This window comes from Mesocricetus auratus, unplaced genomic scaffold, assembly GCF_017639785.1.
Source record: "Mesocricetus auratus isolate SY011 unplaced genomic scaffold, BCM_Maur_2.0 Super-Scaffold_100019, whole genome shotgun sequence".
NCBI classification, from domain to species: Eukaryota; Metazoa; Chordata; class Mammalia; order Rodentia; family Cricetidae; genus Mesocricetus; species Mesocricetus auratus.
In genome coordinates, this window is record NW_024429200.1 from 23,799,645 (window position 1) to 23,827,181 (window position 27,537).

Here is a 27,537-nt window from a genome sequence, read left to right on the forward strand (position 1 = left end):
TTATGATCCCAGCACTTGGGAGACAGAGGCAGGAGGATCTCTGTAAGTTCGAGGCCAACCTGGTCTATAAAGTAAGTTCCAGGACAACCAAGGCTGTTACAGAGAAACCCTGCCTCAGAAAAGAAAACAAAACAACAACAAAATCCCAATTTAGCCATTAAAGTAGGACTAAAATACATTGCATATATAATTTAGAGTATTAGAACTCTTTATAACCAGGAACATAGCTTGATTATTCAGACACAAGTAAGCATTTAAGTTTTATCTTCTCACCTACTTGCATTCCCACAACACATGCATGCTTTCATATTGTTGCAGGCTTTTAAAGCCAGATTATCTGAATACTTATTTTAGGTTGCACTTATGTGCAAATTAACCAGACTATACAGTCACAGAATTAGTAACACTGATATAATTTGTCTAGCTCTAGTGAGATTGGGGCTAGACTTACAGCAAAAAGGAACAATTTTCCGTTTACTCAATTTAAGGGAAGCAAGTTGTTCCCACTCTCCACATCTGTCTTCAAAGCCCAGACATGAAATTGCTTCAGTCTTGTTTGAAATCCTCATTTCATTTTAGGACAATTCACAAAATTAGGCATTCATTTGAGATACAGATATTAACCTCCTTCAAAGCAAACAAGAAAAAAGACCCCCATGGTGCACATCTGAATTGATAGATTCTTTTTAAAGTCTCTTTGGTTCTTTGCACAGACAGAGTAGGACTTTTGAAGGAGAAAATTGTGAGAAAACTTAGGGACAAGATTATGAGTGAAGGGACAGTATAGGTGACACAAGGAAACCTAAGTTACAATGAAATTGCCTCATCTCCCTTTCCGTGCTTTATCAGGGCACTGAATATATCAATGAACAAATTGCAAGTTGAATGCTGTATCTTAAGATGAAAATGCTTTATTAGTCAATGAAGAGTAAATGAAGACTTAGTCAAGGAAAAGGTTCATTTTGACTAAAGTAAATTAGGTAAAGTGAGTTTAGCAATAATTGCAATTGCTACGTAGTAGATTTCAAAACTAATTGATAATTTGACAATGAATGCATGCTGATGGAGAGCCGACATGTGTCAATATCCAAAGCAGTTTCACCGGGTAATGCACAGCAGATCAATCTGTATGATGGAAACTTACCCTGTATACGTGGTCTGAGCAACGGAATGTAAAATTCATTGAGTGAAAATGCTTGTAGTCATGGATATCCAGGAATCTTGGCTGAGTAACTGTAGCATGTTTTATATTTATCTTCTGGTATTCATTTTTGGTTCATCTTTTGTTTTATAAAGCAGAGTTAAGAGTGGTTGATTGTTCATTGAGATGGGTAACATTGGGTTATGCTGAAATAAGAAACTTAAGCTTTGCTGATCTTCTCAAATCGTCACTTGATATCACTGATTCCTTCCTGCTGGAGACAGAAACATCCAGGGAAACTGGGTCATGTTTAACCATCTGAAATGAGTAAGACAAAATTCGTGGGAAACGAGAGAGTCTTGAGAAACTTAAACTGTGAAAGACAAGTTCCTTTGCCCTTGCCCCAACTCTGATGGCCTCTTGCTTCTGGCCTGGCAGGTTGTCCCTGGGATTTTTCTTATCATGCTTTGTAAGACTCTACATGTGCATATTAAAATCTAGAACATGTTAGTAAATGAACAAGAGTTTAAATGTCCATTGAAATTCATTTTCACACCTTATATTTTTCCTATTGTTAATACATGTGTACATGTAGTGTATGTATGAGCAAGGGATCGCATGTTCCTCAGCATTCATGTAGACTCAGAGGTGGTTCTCTCCTGCCACCCTGGGTTCCAGACATCAAACTCTTGTCTTCAATCCTGTATGGCAAGTGCTTCACCCTTGCTCAACTATCTTCCTGGATGCATTTTTACCACTCATAACATTTTACCTGATAACATATTCTGCCTCCTTAAATACAAATAATTTTTGGAGTGGATGTTAAAGATTTCACTGAAAATTCTACTTGGTCATCAAGATATGATATGACTGTTAAATAACTGCTGTCTTACTTATTGAATTATATATTGTCTGTGTGTAAACTGTCCCTAGGGAATAACCTAAACCTTGGCAATTGTCCTTTCAAAACCACCAGGATACCCTTCCCATCGTGGATGTGACTGTGTTCACATAGATATAATCCATGCTCCACATTGAAATCTAGAGTTAAAAAAGTTTAAAGTCATAAGTGCATCAAAAATGCACAAAACAATTACAATTTTGTTAAATTGCTTCATCTGGACTAGTTTGTACTTCCCCAGTGAAGTTCAAAGCCCTAAAGCATTTTACACTTGTCCCCAGGCTTATTACAACTCAGAGAAAGGAAGTTTTCATTCCCAGATGTACTTTGACATTTAAAAATTAGGGGAAATATTGCTCTCTAGATTTATCTCCTGTGTGTGTGTGTGTATTACCTGGCAGTTTTGAAAACACAATATACTGTTTCATCTTCACTAACCAATAATTGCAAACTAAAAAACACTTATTTTCTATCATATTAAATGTTGTTTAATCTCTCAGGGATAGGCTTACATTAACCTAGATCAAAAGAAACTTGTAAATTGCATTAATTTCCAATGAGAAATTTAACAATCGCAGGTACTATCCAAGGGACACACTTGATCTTTATAGACCAGCTTTGTGATGGACCTAGGATTAGAGTGAGGGGGTGCCGGCTAAGTGCTTCTAAAGTTCACTAGACTTGAGTGAGTTCAGTCTTCATGAAGCATAGAATGCCCCAGGATCATAGAGTGATATGAACAGGAGGCTTTTTTTTCTTCACCAGTTTTAGAACAGACATCAACAACACAATTCATGCACCACCCTTTCCTCCCCATGTAGTCTCTTTCTCTTTGATTTATTTTCTGTTGGGTAAGCTATTAGTTTCATTAAGGTTGCCTTACTTTTATATTTTATATGAAATTACCTGTTTATTTGAAATGAAATAGAGTTACATCACTTCCCTTTTTTCCCCTTCTTCCTCCAGCCCATCTGATTTATCATCCTTCTACCCCTCCAAAGCCCTCTCCCACTCCAAAGTTGACAGCCTGTTTTTCTTTGATTACTATTGTTACATATATGTATATATACATGTATATATATTTAATTTTTTAATTTGAATTAGAAACAAGCTTGCTTCCCATGTCAATCCCAGCTCCCTGTCCCTCCCCCCTTCCCCTGCTTCCCAACCAGTTTCCCCAGTCCCTCCACCCACCCAATCCCCACTCCATTCCCCAGGGAGGGTGAGGCCCTCCATGGAGGATCTCCAGAGTCTGTCATTTCATTCAGGGAAGGGCCTTGGACCTCCCACAAGAGTCCAGGCTGAAAGAGCATCCCTCATTGTGGGATGGACACCCAAAGTCCATTTGTATGCCAGGGATAAATACTGATCTACTTCCCAAGGCCCCATAGATTGCCTAGGCCTCCTCACTGACTCCCACATTCAGGGATCTGGGTCAGTCCCATGCTGGATTCCCAGCCATCAGTCTGTGGTTCAAGAGCTCCCCCTTGTTCAGGTCAGCTGTTTCTGTGGGTTCCACCAGCCCAATCTTGATCCCTTTGCTCATCAGTCCTCCCACTCTGTCATTGGGTTCCAGGAACTCAGTTCACTGTTTAGCTGTGGGTATCTGCCTCTGCTTTCATCAGTCACTGGGTGAAGGTTCTAGGATGGCATACAAGGTAGACGTTAAGCTTATTATCATGGAGGGGCATTTAAGGTAGTCTCTCCACTATTGCTTAGTTTGCCAATTGGTATCATCCATGTAGATCTCTGGAAATCTCACTAGTGCCAGATCTCTCCTCAAACCTATAATGACTCCTTCTATTATGTTATCTCTTATCCTGCTCTCTGCTATTCTTTCCCCAACTCAACCTTCCTGCTCCCCCATGTCCCCCTCTCCCCTCTATACTGAGTATACATATTCACCAGTTGAATTTGTATTTGTTTTGTGACAAGTGGTTTTTTCCCCCCTTTTAAAGGATGCTAATGCTAGTGGAAACTGTTGTGTTTCTATTCTACTGCAGAGGGCAGTATGATTCTCTGTAGGGTCATCAGGAGATCACTGTTCTTTTGTACTCCTCACAGTAAATCCATGCACAAATATGTACACACTCTTTGATACCTTACATTATCTATTCATACAGAATAGAATGAAGACCAGGGCATCCAGAATGTGATGTATTCTTTATGAAGTTACTTTCTGGGCTGGAGAGATGGCTCAGCCGTTAAAAGCTAGGCTCACGAAGTTACTTTCTAATTCATGCCTTTCTGTGTGAATATGCAGTATTTAAACATTGGTAATAGAGAGAAATATGGTTCTGGTTGCCATTTTCATAAAACCAACAGGAGTTCACGAAGGCTAGGAAATCAAGCAGTCTACTCTACCTTCCCTCTTCTCCACCTCAGGCAAATATATATATATATATATATATATATATATATATATATATGTTTTTATGAGACAGGGTTTCTCTGTATTGTTTTGGAGGCTGTCAGTCCAGCCTGGCCTCGAACTCACAGAGATCTGCCTGCCTCTGCCTCCCAAGTGCTGGGATTAAAGGCGTGTGCCACCACAGCCCGGCTGCCTCAGGCAATTATATTAACGTAACTTTAGCTTATTTGTTAGGTACAAATAAAGTCTTAATAGTGTGGAGTTTGTCAATTTTAGCTATTATCAGTTGATTTACAAGTCTAAAGGATTGAATGTGACTTTTTTACTCACCCCCACAATGCAGTTTCCCTAGTATAATTGTGTTGTTATTTGGTTAATTCAAGGCCTGTGTCTCGTGGAGTTACAAATTATTCTTATTGTCTATTTAAATCCATTTTCTATTGATTAGCAATTGATTCAGAGGCCAAGTCTTTCTAGGACTGTCTGCAGTTTTTCCACAGATTTAAAATTACACCAGTTTAATGTAATTTCATGTTGCAACAAGGGTTGGGAGAAATGCCACTTTACAATACAGACTGGTTACACTTGACAGCTGGGACAGAGTTGTCACACAGGATCTCTCCACCTGTAGCCTCAGAGCACAGCTTCTTCCTCATATCTGAGATTCCTTGCCCCGCCTCACACATGTTTTGGCCCATTTCCTTGTCTGTATGGTAGAAACTTTTCTTTCAGAGGTTTTAAATGATAGATATGAAAAAGTAAAAAAGTCACCGTAGCTTTAGCTTTTTGTCTCTCCTTCCCCAGACTTGTAGGATTCATTTTTTATACCACCCATTTTTATGTCTTATCCTTACTGGGTCATTTTAGGATTTTAATTCATATCCTTAAATTCTCAGAATTTTCCATAAGTTTTATTTATCATTCTTCACATCACAGTCTGTCTCACCTCTTTGTGTGTGGGTGGTTGAAGGGGGTTGGAGGAGTGTGTCTATGTGAGTACCTGAAGATGCCAGAAGAGGGAGTCAGACCCATAGGAGCAGGAGTTACAGACAGCTGTAAATCATCCCAGGAGGATGCTGGCACCTGAACCCAGGTCCTCTGAAAGAGCAGTATATACTATTGGCTTGTGAGTAATTTCTCAAGCCCCCACTCCCGATGGCATTTTAATTATCTTGCATATGAGCATTTCATTTGTAATCTCCAGACGTATCTGGGAAAAATCTAGAGCTTTGGGTACAACACTAAGACCTTCTTGACTGTCCTTGATCCTAGCTGTTATTTTACTTTTATTTTTTTTCGGTGCCATTTAGTCAGTTGCTTTTAACTTTTCATAACTTTTCTTTTTCTTTTCTTTCCTATGTGATCTTCTGGGTTCTGCTCATTAGAGGTTTATTGAAGTTTTATTCACATAGAGCAAACTACATACCTGGAAAGGGTACATTTTTAATTAGTAATTTTGTTGGCAAATAAAAATTATATGTATTTCTTAAGCATAATATATTTTAAAACTTAATATATGACTTTAACTATAAAAATATTCAGATTTTAAAAATAAGAACACAAAGTCTATTTTTCTGGCAGTTTTCAAGAATAGTTGTCAGGATGCACAACATGTCTGTTGAATTCATTCCTCTGTCTAACTCAACTTTTGTGTCCTTTGATCAACATCTCTCTATGTTCTCACCAGTGTTCCACAATCTACATTCTATTCTTTTGTCTTCTGAGGCCATTTTTGGATTGCATGTATCAGTGAGGTCATTCAGTGTTTGTCTTTTTGTGCATCTTTTATTTCACTGGGGAACATGCCAAAAGAAAACAGTTATGTTAATGAGATACCTTGTGTTCATTTTAGCATTAGTCAAAGTAACCAAAGACATGGAATAAGTTTTAATATCCATTAACAAAATAATACATAAAGAAAATGTAGTGTATACACCCAAGAGGGTATTATTCAGTCTTTACAAACAAGGAAATGATAGTATTTGCAGCTAACACTATTCACCTAACAGAGGCAAAATCTTTCCTGCCTCAGACCCCAAGACGGGAAGATTTTCAGGATGGATTGTGGGAAGTGACAATATTCTTGGTTCAGTGTAAGACCTGGACACTTAGCTCTAGCAGGCAGCTGCCTTCTTTTCTAGTATTTTCCTTGCATTGCCCTTTTAATCAGAATGTAGCTAACTACTTTCAGGAGGATAGCTTCACCTCCTCTCTCTAGGGCACTTTGCCTTTGATATTCTGACCTGTTTGGTCTATGCTATCAGACTTCCTCACCTCTGAACCACAGCCTGGAAACTTGGGGTTTTAAGCTAGGGTGGCCACTAGGTTCACTTTTCTTCCTTTTTGACTTTCTATCGCTTAGGAATCACTCCCTTTTTTTCAGTGTGCATTCTATTGAAAGCTTGTGTTTGAAGCACTTTGTCTTTGTTTTATTTGGTTCCATTTAGAGTTACTGATTCCTGTGAGTTTTCTTAGTAATATCAAACAGTACAGTCTTGGAAAGTATTTAAATTACTACTTTAGTGAGATTTCAGCAACATATTAACAATCTTGTGTGCCTGGGCATCAGTGGTTGATATCAGGTGTCTCTCTCCATCTTTCCCACTTTACTTTTAGAGATACAGTCTCTCACAGAGCCTCAAGTTCCTTGAGTTGGCTGGGCTGGCTGGACAATGATCTTCAGGTATGGTCTGCCTGTTTCTGACTTCTGACTCCCAAGATGTGCTGTCAAGGAAGGATCCCACAGAGCCCTGCCTATGATGTGCTTGCTGGAATTTGAATTTATAGTTTCTATTGTGTGACAGACATGTTCTTCACTTGCTATCTCCCCAGTCCTCCATGAAGTGTTTAAACCATTTCATTCTTTGAAAATTCATACACATTTGAAATATATTTAGATTACATAATCCCTCCTCATCTCCCAATTCCGTTTCCAATCCCCCCACCACATCCTCCTCTCAACTCATGTCCTCTCTTCAGAGCTCATTGATTGTAATCAGTATTGTATACAAATACACGGGTGTAGGACTCCCAACTGGAGCACGGGAAACCTATTAGGTCCCACTTTCCAGAAGAAATAGTCTTCTTAAATAGTTTCCAGACACTGCCAATGCTCCTCAGATAGGATTGTGGCTCTCTGAGTTCTTTCTCATTTGTACTGAAATGTTACCTGGCTTCATCTTATGTAGGTCAAACAGAGAGACTGTGGGTTCATGAACGCAGCATTATTGTCATGTCCAGAAGACACTGTTGCACAGCAGCCCACCCCAACTATGATGCTCAGAGTCTTTCCTCTTCATTTTCTTCAGTGTTTCCTGAGCCATGTGGGAGAGTGTGCTACAGATGTCCCATTTAGTGTTGAGCACTTCATAATTACTCATTTTCTGGCTTCTTTGAATCTCTGGATTAATCATCACCCACTGAAAAACAGGAGCTTCTCTGATGAAGGCTAAAAAAATACCTATTTGTATTGTAAAAATACCAATGGGTGTTTTTAACAGCTGTTAATTATAATTTCAACAAAGGCAAGTGATCGTAGAGTATAACATGTATGGGACAGAATTATCTGAACACATAGGCCACTGGACTAGAAAGGTTGTAGATGCAATAATGAGAATATCTTGTTCTTAAATCTCCCATGGATTAGCAGGGGTCTTTTGAATGTTTCTGCTCATACTTGGTTTTATAATTTACCAAGTAATGATAGTAATATCAATGTTCATTCGTATAATTGTGAGTTACTTGCTACAATAATTTTTAATCTGCTTTGAAAAAAATCAACATTATTTACAGTAATATTACATGCAATTATACAGTTTCTTTTAAAAATTATAATTTGGCTTTATAAAATGTTTATTTAAGTATTTTTGTATTGCTTAATTCATGGGTATTTACTATATTACTTATTTCATTCATAGGAAATGCCCAAACTACGAAAACACCAAAAGAGTTAGAGCAGAATGTAAATTACTATGTAGCTAATATTAAAAAATATTTGTATGTTTAATTTATCTAGAATCACATACCTTTCTATTTATGTACGTATTTTCCTATCTTTCATAACTTTTCTACATAATTCAATAAGGTTTAAATTAATAATGAAATAGCATGAAACAGCATTAGTAAAATGTAAAAGAGCCATGTTTTAATGACAGACATTTACAGTATTGATCCCAAATTGTGGGACCCATTACTTTTAAAAGCATAACTTCAAACACAATACTAGATTTGTTTTAAATGTAACTATGGAGTTGCCAAGAAGAATCTTTTCCCATTTACATCAAAGATGAAAGCTGATTTGTGATAATGCACAGGCTATTTTCCTGTCATCATAATTGGACTGTTCACCAAACTGAATTAACAACAGAGAGATGAGTAGGGAGCCTGCCCATTAATACCTTCCTACATACCTAACCAGTGATAAAAATGTTAGATTGCACTTGATGCCATCAAAATACTTTTGCTTTCATAAAATGTCATATGCATTTATATTTTCATGAGAACATATTGTTGTAAGATTATGGAATACATTTGCTATAATTTAGCAAATAGGAGCAGAACTTTGACTTGGTAAGGTTTTGTTCCCCATTTTATTTGTTTAAATTTATGCTTGTGGTGAAGACCTGTCATATCCAGTTTTGGAACTTGGTGTATGAGTGTGACAAATGGGATCTGCAATGTGGGTGCCATTAGTAGGGCTTCTAGATAAAATACAAGATGCTTAGCTACATTTAAAATTCAGATGAACAATAAATAATTTTGGCATATATATGTTCCAAGCAACATTTGAAAGATACTTACACTAAAATATTCATTTTCAAAAATCTGAAATTCAAATGCATTTCTGTTCGTTAGTTCTGGCAAGATTGTTACTCACCAGTCAGCAGGGGAGTGTCAACTCCTTGTTCAGTAGCCTTATAGACCTGGGTTTAAACTATTCTTCCCAAACTAAATCCATTTTTGTAATATCAATGCATCTTCAGATAACTGTTTCTAAATTTTTATGTCTCTTCCTTGCTGTTTTTGTTTTTTTATCTTTTAAATATTTGTTGTTATTTGTGTGTGTGTGTGTGTATGTGTGTGTGTGTGTGTGTGTGTGTGTTGTGTATCCCACATGTGTGCTGGTGCATCCAGTTTCCTGGATATGGAGTTATACGCAGGCGTGAGCCACCTAACATAGGGGTTGGCAACTGGACCCAGAGCACCTAAAAGAGCAACACACTAGTGACTATCAAATCATTTCCCTAGCTCATGATATATTTGTTCAGCGCTTTTTGATTCTCATTACACTGGTTATATTTTTATATGATTATTAACTAGACCCTAACATTCCAAGTGCACCTCTTTGTAGCATGTAGTCCCTAATTCTAAGTACCCCATTCTCTAAGCATCCTGCATTCTAATTTGTCTCTTAGAATACCCTAACTCTAAAATTTGACTTTTACTTTGAAAATAAATTAATGCCTCACCAGTTTTTACTTCATCTGCCATTTTGTTATGTTCATCTTTAATGTTACTAGTTTTTTTTCCATGTGCACCATAGTCCTTCACGGTGGTATAGAATTATTGTTATGTAGAGCAGATGGCCTGGATTTCCAGAGCCTTTTACTGCTTTCACTATTTACTAGTTGTAATTTTAATCCAATTCCAATCTATTTCAGTTGTGGACATCAACAAAATAGAAATGGTAATGAGACAGGCCACATAAGGTAGGTTTTGTGATCAAATATTGTTTGTAAAGTACACAATTTTTTCTGGTCTATGGTAAGCATTATAACAGCTTGTGTTATTATCATCATCATCACTATTATGGCCATCAACAGAACCTAAATCTCCTCATACATTCAACCATCTGCCCATCAAACCTGTCCACCTATAGTCTACGACACTCCATATACAAACATTAAGAAAGAGAGGTTTTGCTTTTAGTTCATAAATGTGAACCTCAACTTGGTCCTCTATACTACCCAGCAGAGGCTCATTCCACCACTTTTTCATGTTTTTTTCTTCTGTCACCAGCTGTGGTCATCTCTATTTAATATTTGGATCTGCTTTGTTGAGAATGTGTAGGTAGATAGAAGTAAACTTCCATAGACTCGTTACCCCTTTTTCGTGCCCAGCATCAGCCTGCACTTACTGGCCTCCACCATGTGGCTCCAAATCTATTCTCAATTGTCCTTAACCTTACTTTTTTGCATGTACATTATCTCTCTCCACTTATTTTATGTTGAGCATCTAGGAGACATGACAAGTGTCACACCCCTGACTTCTTCTTCAGATCACCTACATCCCAAGTCCCACCTTGCAATTCCTTAGCACAAAACCTCTGATTCCTACTTTTTTCTCATAGTGCATGTCTTCTACATAAGGTCCAGGCATCGTCCCTTTACATAAAAAGTTAATTTACATAATGCTTTTGTGCATTAGTCTGGAAAAACTAAATTATAGAAAGTAAACAATTCTTGCCAAAATTCATGGAAGAATTAAATTAACAACCCATGAAAGCACTGAAAATTCTGTTTTATGAAAATACTAACAAATAATTACAGCTATTTTTGAGCCTATCAATACATATTTTCTCCTCAATAAAATTGACGTTGAGTGTGCTGATACAGACAAACACACATAAATATAAAATATAACAGGCTTAAAAGCCATTAGATGTCTATCAACATAAAACGTACCACACTGTTATTCCTAGATTTGTAGAAAGACTTCTCCGTTTTCAACTGTTCATGTGATACTCCTTTGAAAAGTGCCTAGAATAAAGAAAAAATGTTTAGCTGTACTGAAAGTTTAAGGAATATATTAAATGTTTTCCACTTTCATTCATCCAACAAATAGTTATAAAACTCTAAACACTATGTGTGATGTTCTAAGGTATAGATGGGTCATAATTATGAGTCCACTACAGTGCTTTTGTGAGAAATTAAGAGAAACATTATTCATAAATGGCTGTAAGAGCAACCTTTTCTTTTCTTTGGATAATCCCTTTGGATTAAGTTCTAACAATGACTACTTTTCCTTTTTAGCACTATGCGATGTAGGCATTTAGGAGTCACTGAAAAAGAAACAATGGAACTCATTGGATTAAATTACTCTTTTGCTCAGGTTCCTTCACACAATTTCTCACCTAACTGGTCAAACCTAATTTGGCCTCATTTCCATGGAAGTAGATAGTGTTTCTCAGTGCAAGTAAACAAAACAAAACAATTCTCTTTATCCTAGTTGAATATTTTGCATCTGGCATAGGGAAGTCACAAACAGGACTGCAGACTGTGCCTCCCTCTACACCCGAGTACAGGTGTGTGATGTCAGCATCTGTACTCATTTCAAGTGTTAGAGAATCATGCACACAGTCTGGCTTTTGACCACAAGCAGGCAATTGACTTCATTCCTTAACCTTAAACATGCTTCCCAAATAAGAGTGGGGAAGGAATGAACGGAGGAAACAGAAGAGTAGCCCGAGAAAATAAGCACCTATTCTGATAAATGTTTTGTAGTAAGTAAACTGTAAGTTAGTCAAGTCTGTTTCTGCACCTATAACTGTTATGGTAAAATACTCCAAACTATTGACATTTCATGTTCAAGGTAAGTAATAAATGTTGTGTTATATCACTACAGTAAAAATAAATTTATTTTGACTATCACTTAGCATATTGTCATTATTATTATCTAGAATAAGTATCTCAAATATGTCTTATACAAATTCCTTGTAATATTAGAAACAAGCAATCGTTATTTTTCTGACTTGTAGCCTGTACCATTAGCTCTGGGCACAGTGAAAAAAGTTCATAAGATAACTTTGTATTATTTAATGAATTCATGTCCCGACTTCTTTGGGGAAAATTACTTTAATGTTTATTATTCAGAGGTCAAAATCTGTAACTGCAGACTAAAACTTTTTAGTTTTCAGGATGGAAGATTCTAACTCCACCCTAAAATCAGATGGCATGCTCTTAGACAGTGTAGAACATCTGTTTGATTATAGGAAATAACTGCATTACAGGGTGGCTTGAGGTTTCCAGCAAGTGCTTCCTATTTTTTAGGCTTACAGTCAGAAAGACCTGGTAGGGTCTCACTCCACACAGTCATGCTCCTATACTCACATCCAGCTTTATTAACCCCAAAGCACAGTAGCTCTTGTTAATTTGATTTCTTTGAGCACAGCAACTATGTATGAGTATTTTCTTTGAGAAGAAGAGATGGTTTATGTTTGGTCCATTTTGATAAATGGAAATTAATAATTCAAAATCAATCATAGCTTGCTTAGTGAAATTTGTAAGAAAAAACCCTTATTTCACTTACATCCTTGTCCATTATTTCCAAATTTAACAGGTTTTCATTTTAGCACACTGTTGTCTTACTCATAGGCTTATTGTTGTTTATAATAAGCTTACTTACAGTGACTATATCTATATTTTTTTTAAAAACTTTAGCTTTTGATTTGTAGTGTGAGGCATCTATTACTAATGAAATATTGGTGTTTTCCCCCCTTGAATTGCCTTAAAAAATAGCATTCTCTTATTTGGAAAAAGTCCTTTGGATAGGAGTGTTCTTACAGAAAAATCACTATATCCGCATATATTCTTAAGATTCACTATTAAACTTAGTAGTCCCATCACACGTGAGCTACAGATATTGTTGCTTTAATGCATTCCCTCACTACTTTGATAAAAGCCTTAAGATGTTACCACTAGTTCTTTGATGATATCCTCTGATGTTACAGTACCTTTCTTTTTTTCCTCAAAATTCTGTTTTGCATAAACATGAGAAGTCAAGGCAGTTTGAATTAACGAGTAAAGATATTCAAGTTTTAGCAACAAAGATGCATCTATTTATAGCTAATTTCTCTCCCATGTTGTAACTATCTCCCAATCTAAGGAAATATTATGTTAGATTTCTAGAAAATACGAACAATTAACTTTAAAGAAGTCCAAATATGTCATTCAAGTTTATAATTTTGAGATTTGTTCAGCAGTGTACTACTGAATTAATGAGATTTTTAATGGAATTTAGGAAGAGGAGAGTCATATTGACCTAGATATTGACTTATTCTGATTCATTTCTCTGTCACCTCATCTCCTGAATGAGTTCCATATTCTGCTTCATGGCTGTGACTGCTTTCTTTAAAAAATGTTTAGTTTTTAGCTTCCAGGTACTCTGTAGGGATTATTAGTAATAACAAGCCATTGTAGAATATTTATTACGTCCAAAGCTAAGTTTAACATTTCTATTGGGATAAACTGTTCACAAATCACCCATGAACTCAAATTGTCTAAATTGTCTATTTTAACCCTGAAGTTGACCTTCTGTTAAGTATGTTCTGTTCAGATTTGAATGCTGCTAGCCAAAGACCCCTAAAGAATTGCTGATGCTGTAGGCTGCCTGCTTCACATTGCTTCTCATAGTCAGGTATGCTGTGTCTCCCTGACCTAGCATAACCCATTTAGTTGCTTTCTTGTCATGTATAATGTAGCTCTTCGGATGCTTACACTGTATTATATATATTTTAAAGCTAAGAATGTTCTTCCACAGCTCTATTCTAGGACAGAATGCCATCCTGCCAACTCTCTGTGGTACCTGTGGGATTACTCTTTTCCCATTGTGATGAAATGTCATTTTTACTTTTCTTCCCGTACTGTGTGAATTGATGATTTAGACATCTAAAATCTGACTGCGTCTGATATTTTCACCCTGTTTTCCCCCCTTAAAATGAGGGTTACTAGGTTTCCCTCCTACCTTTGTCCTTCCTCTGTCACACCTGTTGTCTTTCTCTCCTAGCAGACTGGGCGCTTTGTGTCTGCAGTCAAAGGAGAACATTTGTAGGTCAGCACATTGTGAGGAAGATGGGTGTCTCTTCTGTGTTTTTGGAACTGCCTCATCTTGTACTGTCCTGGAGGGGTTAAAGTCAACCACAGCCAAACTGCTTGCATGTGTACAAGTATGCACGGGTCATGTCTCTTTGTTTCAGAGATCCCAACCAAGATACAGAAGAAGCCTAGCAAAGAATGTAAAAGCTGTGCCATTTGTACTTTTTAAAATGCTGTCTGCTTTGTGTTGAAACTGTACGATGAAGTACAGTTTTCTACATATTTAGCAAGCTCTAGACACAGAAGCCAAAAAAAAAAAACCCTCTTCTGAGCATGCCATTGTTTGTTCGGGCTTTTCAGATACTCTGTCGAAGCCACTGTAAATAGTCAGTGCTCTCTTATTTACACTGCAAGTTCTCCAAGAGGTCTAATTTTTCAGTGTTCTAATTTTACAATTTATAAGGTTTGTTGTCTGATTTTAGTTTGCTTTGTTTCTTAAACCACTGTCTGTTATAGCACATGTAAGGAAGAGCTGGCATTCAATACATGGGTTCTACTTGCTTGAAACTAGACCGATATTTTTAAATATAATTGTGTTTATATCGTAAATGTTTGATATTTTGTCTCTCACCTTTTTTAATATGTTTCTTTTGTTTTTTTGTGCCTTCTTACTATTATTAGTTATGGCTCACTTCCTCATAAGTTGTCACTAGCAAAATGAAAGGATAAACCACAGGTTACAGTACATATGTTATACTAAGAGATAAGGCCATTCATGTACCAATCAATGCAATTAGTATATTTAGTAATATCAGTATAGTATCCATTTACTTAAATGGTAGGATTTTGTAGATTTAAGGAATCCTTTTGGTCTTTGTGTGAAGACAAAGACAATGCTGGGGATGGATGAATTGTATAATGGACAAGTGAGAATTGACTTTTTCTTGATGGAAACTTCTACTAAATTGGAATCCACTTAACATTTTTTTCAGCTGTGAAAATGCATCTTTTTCCATTTTAATTCTGTTCAAATAAAAGAAATACAATATTTATTCTTTACCACACAGTGTAAAAATTTTAACACTCATCAAATTATGTGCCATGTAGAGAGCATGGAAATCTGGAGTTAAACCATTGAGCCCATTCCTAAGTGGTGGCGAGAAAGCTAGGGAAGTGATGCGGAAAGAGAAAACAGTTTCCAATAGTCAGGATAGGCCCAGTATTGTGGGTTGTGATTATATATTTGAATTTTCCAGGTTCCATGTTTTTTATTCAGGAACTCACATCGCAGCATGTGCACTTTTATCTCTATAATAGTCTTTAAAAATTGTTATAATTTTGACAATATTGTACATGTATGAATATTATTCTAATCACATTCATACCCCGAAATCTTTTTCTTACCCAATCATTACTGCTAACAATCTTATTCTTCTCAGCTTCCTACTTTCATGTTTCTTTTTGGTGCTGATTTTGTGCAGGAGGTCATAGCAAATTCTTTTTGCAAGAAGGGAATACGTATTTAAAGAGAGCATATAAAATTCAGTCAGCACTCTTAACCACTGAACCGTCTTTCTGACACATTTTTATAGCATTTTGCAGTATACACATGTATAGAGTTCTTAATTGTAGTTTGATCTCCAGTTGATGCTACTATCACTTTCAAATGTTTTTCTTCATGCTTCCCCCCATCTTTCTATAACTCTTATATGATCTTTTCCTCTTACCTTTTACTTTTAGCTACTGTAAAGGATGAAGAACATGCTTACAGCTTAATTGATGGACTGTTTGTTCACTACATGACATTATAGGAGAACCACATTTGCTAAAAATGCAATTCTTAGCAACAAGTCAGACTGTATAACCACTGTTACAATTAAATAAACTAAGTTCTCTTTTCTTAGCTTGCGTTAGGGTTGCAAGCTCATTGTTTTTAGAAACAGGTAGAGCCATTGAAGGCTTTGAACAATAAACTATGGACTGAAATGAAGACTATCATTTCCAACAGAATCTTCAAGAGCTGTTTATTATTCTCCATATTCCATGTTCTCCAGTGTGCAGAAATCACATCTGGAGATGAGTGTCTGTCATTCTAGGTCCTTAAGTGACCAGATGGAACAACTTTCTCACCATTACAAATCGCACACGCACGCACACACACACACACACACACACACACACACACACATACACATACACAGACTAATTTTTGGAGTTGTTGTTATGACAGCATATTCCACCCTATCCTTTCTGACAGGGAATAATTGTGTAAGACTTGTCATTTTTTTCTTATCTCTAGGGAAGTGAATTGTCAATCATGGGAGATGACATCTAATTTGGAATACCCTAACATTACAAAGAAAGAAGATACGCTTTTATTTATTTTACAGATAACATGGTGTCAAGTCTCTGTATACCATGCTCAGACTAAATGGAAGACTACATGAGGATTTTTGCTTGTTTGAAGATGTTTGTATATAACCCTTTCTTTCCAACATTAAGTTTACCTTCTCTTCTTTTAGGTCATATTAACTTTGAAATATAAATGTCTTTGTGGGAGGTTATTGTAATTTTATTACTCGCTTATTCCTTAGTGGGTAAGGTATGTAATGAGTTAGAGTGTTTTCTAAAAATAGTTTTAGATGGCATGAAAAATGGAGACATGATAAAGGGCCGTGGCACCTGTCTGGAAACAGGAAAAAAGGCAAAGAGATTGATTGTTGAAAACTAATTTTGTCTACTTCCAAAATTTTAGTTGGACTTGGTCCTTGTGTAATTAATACTCTAGTGAATTTTACAATTAAATATAAGCTCTAGAGAAAATTTAAGATTCTTGGTATTATAGAAAATTAATTTGTATTTATGCCATAGGGTTTCTAGAGATTTCTGTTCTTCAAAACTGGTGTGTTGGGGACAGAAAACTTTGGAAAGTAATTTGCTTATTTTAAGTATTTTTACTGCTTTTAATGGAACAATGGTGAGTATATAAACTTCTGCTGAGATTGTTGAGAAATCAATGAACTGGTCTCAGATTTCGTTGACATGAACAAAAAATATTTAGAAGTGAAAACACCCCACTCCTGTCATTATATAGCAATGCCCATGCGTGGAATATATCCAGTAGCACTTCTGCAGGGAGTGTTTCTAGTTAAGAACTTCATCAGTTTGGTCAAGAAAGTTTTAGTGCAGTTTTATAGATATCTTAAATGTTTACAAGTAGTTTACTTACTAATAATATCCTTAGTTCTACTCAACCTGGACCTAATACTAGATTTGTCATTTACTGTTTTTTCTCAAAGTGTTATCCAAGCAACATTTGTTCTCAACACATATATAAAAAAGCTTTTAGCTTTATAACATCTGTCCTTCTCCAAAGTGCTAATGAAAACAAGCTTTTGGATGATATTTCTTTGACAGTGCTCTTGTGTATAATATTAATCTTTCTAGATATAACTTCCATTAACAAATAGCATAAAATAGACAGTTCTATATATTATATCTTATCTTTGGCTTGTTTTCTGGGGTCATATTGATTTTCCACTTTGTGTTATGAGATTTATCTTTTCCTTGGTTTAAATTTTTAGGAGACTTTAGTTCTTTTTTAGAGCTTAATATTGAAAGTTTTCAATAAAGTAATTATTGTCTGTAACTAGTAGATATGTATAACACACAAATCTCTCTCTCTCTCTCTCTCTCACACACACACACACACACACACACACACACACGTGCACACACAAGAGATGATCCTTATAGGCATAACAACCAAAATTCCTTGAAAAAAATCAACTCTTATTAGAAGGACTTTTTGTTCAATGACTTTTATTTTTGAGAGTTTAGTGAAGGTAATAACTGAAGTAAGAGGAAATATATGTTTTTCCTGCTTTTGAAGGCCTAACATAAGAATTTTAAGTAAAACTGTTTTCAGAATCCATTTACAAATTATGCTAGCTGTTACATGATAACCAGATTTGTTAATATTTTTGACTTAAAAATTATCTTACTGATCATTGCCTTCATTATCATTGCAAACCATACTCTCTCTCTCTCTCTCTCTCTGTTTCATTTTCATTGTTCTCTGTCTTTCCAAAGGCCTGGTCTAATGAAGACTCTCATCCTGGCATCAATTTTATTTCTTATTTCACATATTTTCTTACTAAATCCTTAGTTTACTGTCATGAACTAATCTAAGCAATGAGTGATCTATCCTTAAAAACTGGGTTGGAGCTCTTGGAAGGCAAAAGCAGTTGGGCCTTTCCCCTATCCATATTGGTGGGTCATCTGGTGTTTTTAGGGTGCAGGTCTTGTTTAGGTGACCATGTTTTTGAAATTTCATGAGTGCACCTCCCTAAAAAAATTAGAAAATAAAATCATAAATAAATGAATAAGTATTGTACTTCTTTTGCTGGGGAGGCTAATATAGATAAAACTATGAATTATTTTTATTCATATTATCTAGTATGTGGCAAGACTTATTCCAAGTGGTCACAGCAGCTGTAATTGATATTTGATCTCTACTTCCATAGAAATGCTGCCTTTTTTTGCCTTTGAAACAAATACCTGAAGAAATATCAAATAGCAAGGAAAGTATATATATGGGATCACATTTCTAGGATGTTTCAGTTCAAAGATTAGTTGACTTACCACTCTGTGGCTTGGAAGGTGATTTGTGGAAAGAATGGCTGCCAGAAGGAATCAGCTCTCTTCAAGGCCTGAGGGCAGAAGCGTAAGACAGATGTCCACTGGAGACCCACAGAACTCTTCAAAAGCATGTCTGCAGCAACCAGTGCCTTTCACCAAGTCCTGCTTCTTCAAGCGTTCCACTATTTCTTAAGAGTGCCAAACTCAGACCAGCCATTTTAGTACATGAGCCTTTGGAAAACATTTGCGATCCGAACCACAGCAAAAGCCTACATACTTTAGAGGATGTCAGCTTCCTTTCCAGCATACAGAGGTTTTGTTGAGGTTGCAGAAGGGAGAAAAACCCTGCAAATAATTCAATTGTAGAAATCAGAAAAAAGAAGGAAATGGAAAAGGACATCTGAACACCTAGGGAACAGGAGAGTGTCTGAGTGTGCTACCCTGAAAGAGCATGAAGATGAAGGTGGTGAGGCCTACTACTCTATATAACTGGTGTTCACTGACAGAAATGGAAGAAGATATCAAAGGCTTCATAACCTATGCTGTTGGTGTACAATATAGATTGGAACTGAAGAAAATGACTGCCAGTGGTCATATTGATGAAGCTAGCTAAGGTGTTCTGATCAGAAGTGTTTTAAAGAGAACGCAAAATGTGGAATCTCAGGCAGCGAGCACAAACTTCACTGGAGCTTTCAGATGGAGACAAAGAAATACAGATGCTACTGTGGTCATCCATTTGTGGATTATGCAAGTATGCCATTACAGTAATAGAGCCCAGGAGTTGTAAATGGTATGTGCCCTGACAAGCACACAACATTTATTATCTTGTTCTTTGCAGGAAATGTGTATCAAATTTCCTTATAGAAGACATTTGCATTATGGTTTCAAAATTAGACTCATCTACTGGCTCCTGACCTGGATTCTTATGAGAATCATTTGGGATTCTGGCGAAAAGGTCATATTTTAGCCTCTCAAATCAATCAAATCTGATTGAGTACAAAAGAGCAAGCAAGCAAGAAAGAAAGCAAGGATGAAGAAAGAAAGAAAAACAGAAAGGAAGAAACAAAGTCAGGTGATAGCTGATTTGAGAGCAGCACTGAGGGTCAAGAGGAAGGGTGTTGCTTTTTTTGTTTCCTTTTTAGTGAAGGACCATATATCTCAGAAATTCAATTTCGTATTTCTATCTAATGTTCTTGGGAAGATCAGTTATTCTTGGTCAATATTTATGATGAAGTCTTTGAGAGCAATTGAAATGTAAAAAAAACTTGCATTATGTGAAATTTGGGAAATCATCTTAAAGCAAAACCTCAGTCTATTAGCACTCAAAGCCAAAGTGCAATTCTTAACTGAAAAGTGGGGAAGGTCAGTGTTCTGAAGAAACTCCCTTGTAAAGCAGATGTGTTGCAATAACTGTGGGGTCTTAGTCCACTCTGATAACAACCACACATGGCCTCTGTAAATTCTGGGGAAAATGTTCATTATGGGGCAACCATGGCATCAATGACAAGAGTGTTCCATTGTAGCCACAGCTTTGTGGTATAGTTCGGCTGGAATGCTGTTTCTCAAATTAGTAGCATATTTCAGATAAAGAAAGGAAGTCGCCTTAACTTGAAACTGCTGTGTCATTTCTTCTTCCTTAACTGAAATTCCTACCAGAGTTCAGGAAATGCCCCTAATGAGTGACTTCTCTTTTCTCCTTCCTCAACTAAGTGGATTCCAAGCAGTTCTAACCATTCATTACTTGCGAACAGATCCTTGACTTTTGTGCTTAAGTTATGGGACAGGGGACTGTAATTTGGAGCTGTTCGTAGAGGTGATGACACTGCTGGAATCCAATCACTGCTGGTAGGTAACCAACCTGGAAGGTTAATTTTCTATACTTCAAATAAATGTGAAACCGAGTTCAATCAATACCTGTTTTACTTTGGTATGTAGAGCTCGCTTGTAATTATGCTTTCGTCTTGTGTGATAACCAGCTATCAGGATATTAGAGCAGTCAAACTATGATTTGCTATAACGTGGATGAAATATAACTGGATTGCTATTAATGTCTTAGTTTAATCAAGATGTAGAAATCACTGTTTTAGTTCTTGATAACCAAGGGAATCTCTTCTTTCAGTTTAATATTCTCAGATATTTACTATATTGGAATATAATTTACATTTTATTGCATCGCATGCTATTTTATGAGTAAGTGTTAATTTCTATTTACAATCTAGCAATGTCTATTTTATTTGTTTTTAGAGGTAAACATATATATATGCATATATATATATATATATATATATATATATATAAGTTTTATTCAAAGCAGAAATAACACCAGGCTGGATTTTAACTCATGCTCTTTCCCCCAGGTTAGGTTATTCTATTCTTTTTGAACACATATAGATCTAACTATTTTGTTTAGCAGCTTTCAAGTATACTAGTTATTTTAAAGTAAAAATTTTACATAGGAACAAATAAGAGTTACTATAAGGTCTTAACGACTAGGGTCAGGGTTGTTTCCCTCTAAGTGCACAAACATAAATATAGAAATGTTGTATATGACTATATACATATATTTGTTTCTATGATTATTCCATATTATCAGTGCTGTCTCACGTATGCATTAGGAGTAGACATTTTGAGAAGAATAACGAACCTGAGATAATATTTAATTCTGTTAAAGTAGTTCATTGTAATTTATTTACTAGAAACTTCACTTAGTGATAAAAGACTTTTCAATGCCCTTGACAGTTTTTCCTTCTTCAGAGGCTGTGTCAACAAAGTAAGCTGAAATGAAATGGAGGGTTCAGCAAGATCATGAGAGAAGGCTGCTTCCCTTGGATCTTACATGAAACTGATTGTGGCTAGACACTTTCAAGTAGCTTTTGAATTAAATCTTTCCCATGTTTGGTGAAAGCAACCTTAAATAGGTCAAATTTGAGGTTGACACTTGAGTGTTTAAAGAAATGTTAAAAGCTATGAACTCGACGGAATACATATAATCTTCACATTGTCTCTTCTGTGGTTTTTGACTGTTACTTCCTAGTCTTTGGTTTCTTTGTGAAGCAGTAGAGCAGTGGTGGAGTATATGAGCCCCCTTTGCTGATCTGAAACTTGTGATTGATGTCAAAAACAAAACAAGTTTCTTAGAAGTTATCTCAACTATAATGCTTTAGAGATGAGCGCTTAAATTCTAACTAGCCAAGATACTTGCAAGATGTTTGTGTATATGCCAAAATTTAGCACAAGTGCACCTTTCAGGAATTGTAGTGATTTGCATAGTGGAAAAAGAAAATGATTTTAAAAACAGTGGCTTGTATACCCAGAAAGGAGAAATAGGGAAAGCAGAAACTGAAAAAACAAAGTGTCTTTACACAATGGTTTGAATACATGGATTGAAAGTTGCTTCAGGTGGAGCCATGTGGATACCGATAGAAATCCTGTATGTTCATCTTTTGTCCATTGGTGTACAACTAAAACTATTTCAAATCAGCTCAACATTGTGGAATTTTCAGGAAGATCAACTCTTACAGTTAAAAACCATCAGGACAACACCATAGTAAGAAATGTAGAGATGACAGATCTAGAAAATGTCAAAGTTTGCAAAGAACAGATCACTATTGCCAGCCTGTTTACAAATGACACGTTGCTATGGATAACTGTTGGCAACAAACAAAGCTACTGTAGAGAGTAAAATGTTGTTCCTCAGGTTTCACTGGTAGTACTTCTTATGACCTAGCAGATGAATTCAAGGAAAAAGCAGAAAAGAATGACAGAAGCACAAAACAAAAAAACCAATGAAGCCTGGGTAGTAGATTTGTTGGAGAGAAAGGAGGGAGTGAGGAGTGAACAGGAAATGAATCTCTCTCTCTCTCTCTCTCTCTCTCTCTCTCTCTCTCTCTCTCTCTGTTTCTCTCTCTCCTAAAACTATTCTAGAGCTAAGCTACCCTCAGAAATTTCCTTTGACTACAAAGTTCTTTCCTACTAAGTCAACCTATAGCACTCTTTAAAAATGAATCTGATCTTTTTATCATAGACAGTCATGGAGATTTTTCTCTTTCTCCTCAGAAAAACTACAATAGCTAGCTTCATCACAGTTTCTGAAACTAAGTAGACCTTATTCCTGTTGATATAAAAGAAAAGAGCATTAAGACATCCTTAAAAACTGAGTCTACAAAACTTGCCTTTGTACAGTTGTGAATTGCAATCCAGGACTCAGTGAAGATGAATTGCAGGTGTTTGGAAATGTCTCATCATTTGGCTGACCTCACATTGTGAATGCAGTTGATTGCTGGTCTTGTCATTCCATGAAATTGTATTCTTTAGGACATGAAAAGTCCCAAACACTTCAAACTGCAACATGAGCAGTGTAAGCATAGAGGCAATTTATATTAGAAATTAAGAAAGTTGGGGAAAGGCAAGTGTTGGAAAGGTGAAATGTTGTGCAATTTCCTGAGGAGACCAGTGTTAAAAATAGATTGGTTGCCAGGCATAGTGGTGAATGCTTGTAATCCCTGAACTTGGCTAGCAGAGGTGGAAAGATCATGAGTTTACATTCCAGGTTAACATGGGTGAATAGTGAATCCCAGTGGAGAGGAAGCCCTTACTATTGCTTTTTAAAAATCACTCCCAGAGAAAACAGGAGGTTGAGCCCAGTAACACCAAAGACCCATTAGGTTGCACTTTTTTTTTCTTTTATCTTTTCGGATTTGAAGGAGGAGGTGAGAAGTTGATGTAGAAGTTTCCCTTGATGTACATTTTTGAGAATAGATCCACAGGGCTAGAACTGGACCTCTGCTAGGATTCCTGTGCTCTCATGTTGGTTTCTGTGTCACACTGAAGAGTTTTCCAAATCATCTCTTGTACTGACTGAAGCAGTCTTTAGCTTGCCCAATGAAGACATTATGTTTATGCTTTAGCTGCTTCCACTGGACCAGAGACTTCTACCCTCTCTTCTACTTCCTCCCTTATTTCTTTCTTACACAAACATGCTTCCAACGCTTAGAAGACTGTGAACAAGGATAAATATTTGGTTTTCTTAGTACTTAAACCCAAATGAGAGGGTGAGCCAGGACTTTCTACATAATTAGATATTTGTTTTCTTGTCTGCCCATTGCCAATAGTTATTCCATTAAGCACCTTTATACAACAATCTAGATCAGGATCTGCTACACTGGAGATCTTTCTCTAGGCATGTGGTGTTTTCATGTCTTCTGTTCCCTTAGGGGAGGGGTTCTCAACCTGTGGGTCAAAACCCCTTTGGGGGTTGCATATCAGATATCCTGCATATCAGATATTTACATAGCAATTCATAACAGTAGCAAAATTACAATTAAGAAGTAGCAAACAGTGCTGAAGGGTTGGCTCAGCCATTAAAGGCTAGGCTCACAACCAAGAAGTAGTAAACAATAATACAAATATTATTTTATGGTTTTGGATCACCACCACTGGAAGAACTGTATTAAAAGGTCAGAACATTAGAAAGGTTTTGTTAATGTAAACACATTCAAACCCACTAGACCACCCTTTACCAGCCGAGTTTTGGTAGGCAGCATTTCAACTATCAGATTTTAAACGTTGGTAAAATTCTATGCTTCTCTTTAATAAATTTTAGTGAGCAGGCATCTGGCCCTTTGACCATCCTCTCACATGTTTCTCTACAATTTGAAAATCACTTTTCTCTTCTATAATTATAATTTGCAGGCAATTTTCTAGCAAAGGATAATTTGTTCTTTCTATCAAAATTGTAGTTACCATTATAAATCTTTTTTTTTCCTGTGAAGTCCATTCAAATCTTTTGAATTTTTCTCAGTATTTTCAAATTTTAATCATCAGTCTCTCTCTCATTCTTTTTAAGTGAAAATAACCATTGCTCATGAGCTTTTCCCACAATTATATGAAGAGACAAGTGTCATATTAGAAGTGTAGACGAATTCTCTGAGTCTGAGGGTGTGAGAAGGTCACAGAGATATGAAGGATGAAGTGTATCTTGAAAAACAGTTGGCTATTCTCTAGATAGACAAAATGAGGCACAAAGTTTCCTTTAGAGCTTGGGGCCATTGTGAGGAACAGCAAGAAGGAAAAGAGAAGACCTTGACGAGTTCTGTTTTCTTTTAAGACTTGAAGGAATTTGTTGAGAGGTATAGCTTGATCTGACCACACATCAGCATCAGTATCTGAACAGCCTCTTTGGTTCTAGTCATTCGGAGGAGAAATTAAAAGACAAATGCCTCAAGTGGATTAGCTGTGTAATTTTGTTTGCAGAATGCTACTATGCCTGCTTTAACCCATTGGGGTTCCAGTTCTGAGAGGGGGTTAGTCGACATGATCTTCCATCCCTAACGCAGAAGGTCTTTCAAATTCACATCTGCTTCCAAAAGAAAAGCTAATTCTTCCCAATGAAGTCTCACTGGTCTCATTAACCATTTAAGTGTAGGCCTATTCTGAAGCAGTATATGGTCAACACAAAATAAGCTCAATGGTATCTTCGAGGACATTTTGTCGCATGTTGCTTTTTTTTTGTCTTACCAGTGTTTTACCTGTATATCATAGTTTCTGATTTTGTATTTTTATGTGTGTGTGTTTATTTTTGCCTTTTTTGTTCTGCATTTGTGTGTGTGTGTGTGTGTGTGTATGTGTGTGTGTGTGTGTGTGTGTGTGCGTGAGTGCTGGTTTGTTTTCTAAAGAAAGAGAGAAAGACAGGACATGGAGTTGGATAGATAGGGAGATGGGAAGGTAGGAGCATCTGGGAAGAGTTATGGTCAGGGGGAACTATGATCAGAATATGTTGAATGAAAAAACATTTTAAATAAAATAATATATATAAACATATATATGTATGTATGTAAGTATGTATTTCTGGGCCGTATTTTGCTAAGAGGTGTACTATTGGCAATCAGAAAGCACATCGCAGAGAATATGATAGACCCCACCTCATGACAGAACTGAAGGCGATATGCTGTGACATTTCCCAGTGTAGAAATATTCATTTTTGTTAGCATACGTTATCTCTCAAACAAATTGTTCAAGCAAACACATGATTCAGGGATTTCTCTGTGGTTGCCTGGTGTGGAGTTGGTGGAACACACAGTGAATAGGAAGTCAGATGATCAGCATTTTTAGTTTGTTACTCATTTCCCATGTGATTTTGAATAAGTCTCTTTACATTTGTGTAACTCTAGGAATTACTGCCTAGTGTGGAGAGTGAAGGCTCAGGTCACAGCATGAGGGAAAAGCATAAGCAATCTCATGGAGCTTAAAGTCCACTCTTTGAATCTATTCTTAGCAGGTCAAACTTGCTTTGGACACAGGAGTTATGAGACTGAAAGTTTACCTCTGAGCATAAAAAGAAGCCTTTCCCTGACTCCTTGTGAAGTCTCAATTTCACATTTTTGACAGATTTCCAAAGCACAAATTGTATCAATGAGCTCCTGCCTCACACTGAACCTTCTAATATTGTCTCCTGTTAGAGAGCTCTGCTTTGGGATAGAACTATCAGAGCACAATGAAGCAAAGAATAAGGTAACTGTGCATAATTTGGGAATTAACTGTCACTTTGCTGTTTATAAGGTATTACACATCTTCTTAGTCTCCAGAATGCATTACCAATACATTCACTTTCTGCTGTTTGTGCTAACACGTCTCCACTCCACTAAACACAGCCAATGGGACATTTGATGATGCTTTTGTCAATTTGTGTAGAGATGGAACAAATCACCACAGCAACAAAAACTACACTCACCATCATCCACAATTGTCTAAGAAAAGAAAAATACTTACAAAACAGTTAGTAAGCTGGTTTTAACTCTTTCAGTGGGAAACCAACTTTAGTACTAACCACTCCTGCCTGAGTAGCAGTCTGTTTAGATGAATTTTAACACATGCCCAAAGCAGTTATATTTGGTGGAATCTTCTTCTCCATTTCCCACCTCTTCTTCCCTATCTCTCATCCCCTCACCTTCCCTCCTCTCCTCTCTGTGAACTCTTTTTTTCTCTCATCTCTTCTTGCAGTTGTTTTTTTCTTAGGTGATCATAGGAAACACTGATTATGTATTAAGTACGACTAGAAGCTTTCCATGAACTCATCATTTGAGTCTGACAATACTCTTGAAGCAAGTGGTGCTATCACTATGTCTCTAAACGGACAATGATGATTTGAAGACCACTTGACTTCTCCACAAGAGCTGATGGTTGAGCAATGCCCTGGGCCTGGAATGGATATGGGTCTGTCTGTGCTTAAACACATCATTTGTTGTAGACAAGCCCTCATCTTTATAGCAGAAAAGGGGGAAACTGTTTAAGGTGGGAGAGGACCCATCAGAATCCATGCTACACTGTTTCCTAGGTTCACACAGGATAACGAGGCCTCTAACTGTATTCAATTTGCAAAAATAGCAGATGCAGAGGTAGCAAGGGACCAGAAAAAATGTCTGCATTTCATGAAAGAAAGGGGCAAAGTGAAGAGACTCATTAATGTCGAAGCAGTAGATGGATAACCAGTGACAAATATCAAGTAGATTTGCTTCAGTTTGGGCAGAGAAAGGTCATTGATTATTTTTGGTTAAACTGGTTCACAGAGGCCAGGTCTCCACTAAAAAAGGGAATTAATTGCTTCCATTTCCCACTAATTGCCTCAACATTTCCCTTTGCTTTGTCATTGGAGATTTGGTCAGAGAGGAGAAAA

At 36.6% G+C, this 27,537-nt stretch overlaps 1 protein-coding gene and 1 long non-coding RNA gene across 3 annotated transcripts in view; one reads left to right on the plus strand and one right to left on the minus strand.

The window, feature by feature from the left end:
• Window positions 1-895: 895 nt before the first annotated feature.
• On the minus strand, window positions 896-19,207 carry LOC121133017. The gene is made up of 3 exons (XR_005869747.1): window positions 18,870-19,207; window positions 11,097-11,171; window positions 896-1,459 (listed from the first exon to the last, which is right to left on the minus strand). It is a non-coding gene; the product is annotated as an uncharacterized LOC121133017 (long non-coding RNA).
• Window positions 19,208-20,558: 1,351 nt separating this feature from the next.
• The window catches only part of Tfec (transcription factor EC), a 66,332-nt gene continuing 59,353 nt past the window's right edge, over window positions 20,559-27,537 (plus strand). For both annotated transcript variants that reach the window (XM_021233496.2, XM_040728690.1), the window contains exon 1: window positions 20,559-20,711. The gene's annotated coding sequence lies outside the window, so the exon portion shown is untranslated. The remainder of the gene's footprint in view (window positions 20,712-27,537) is intronic.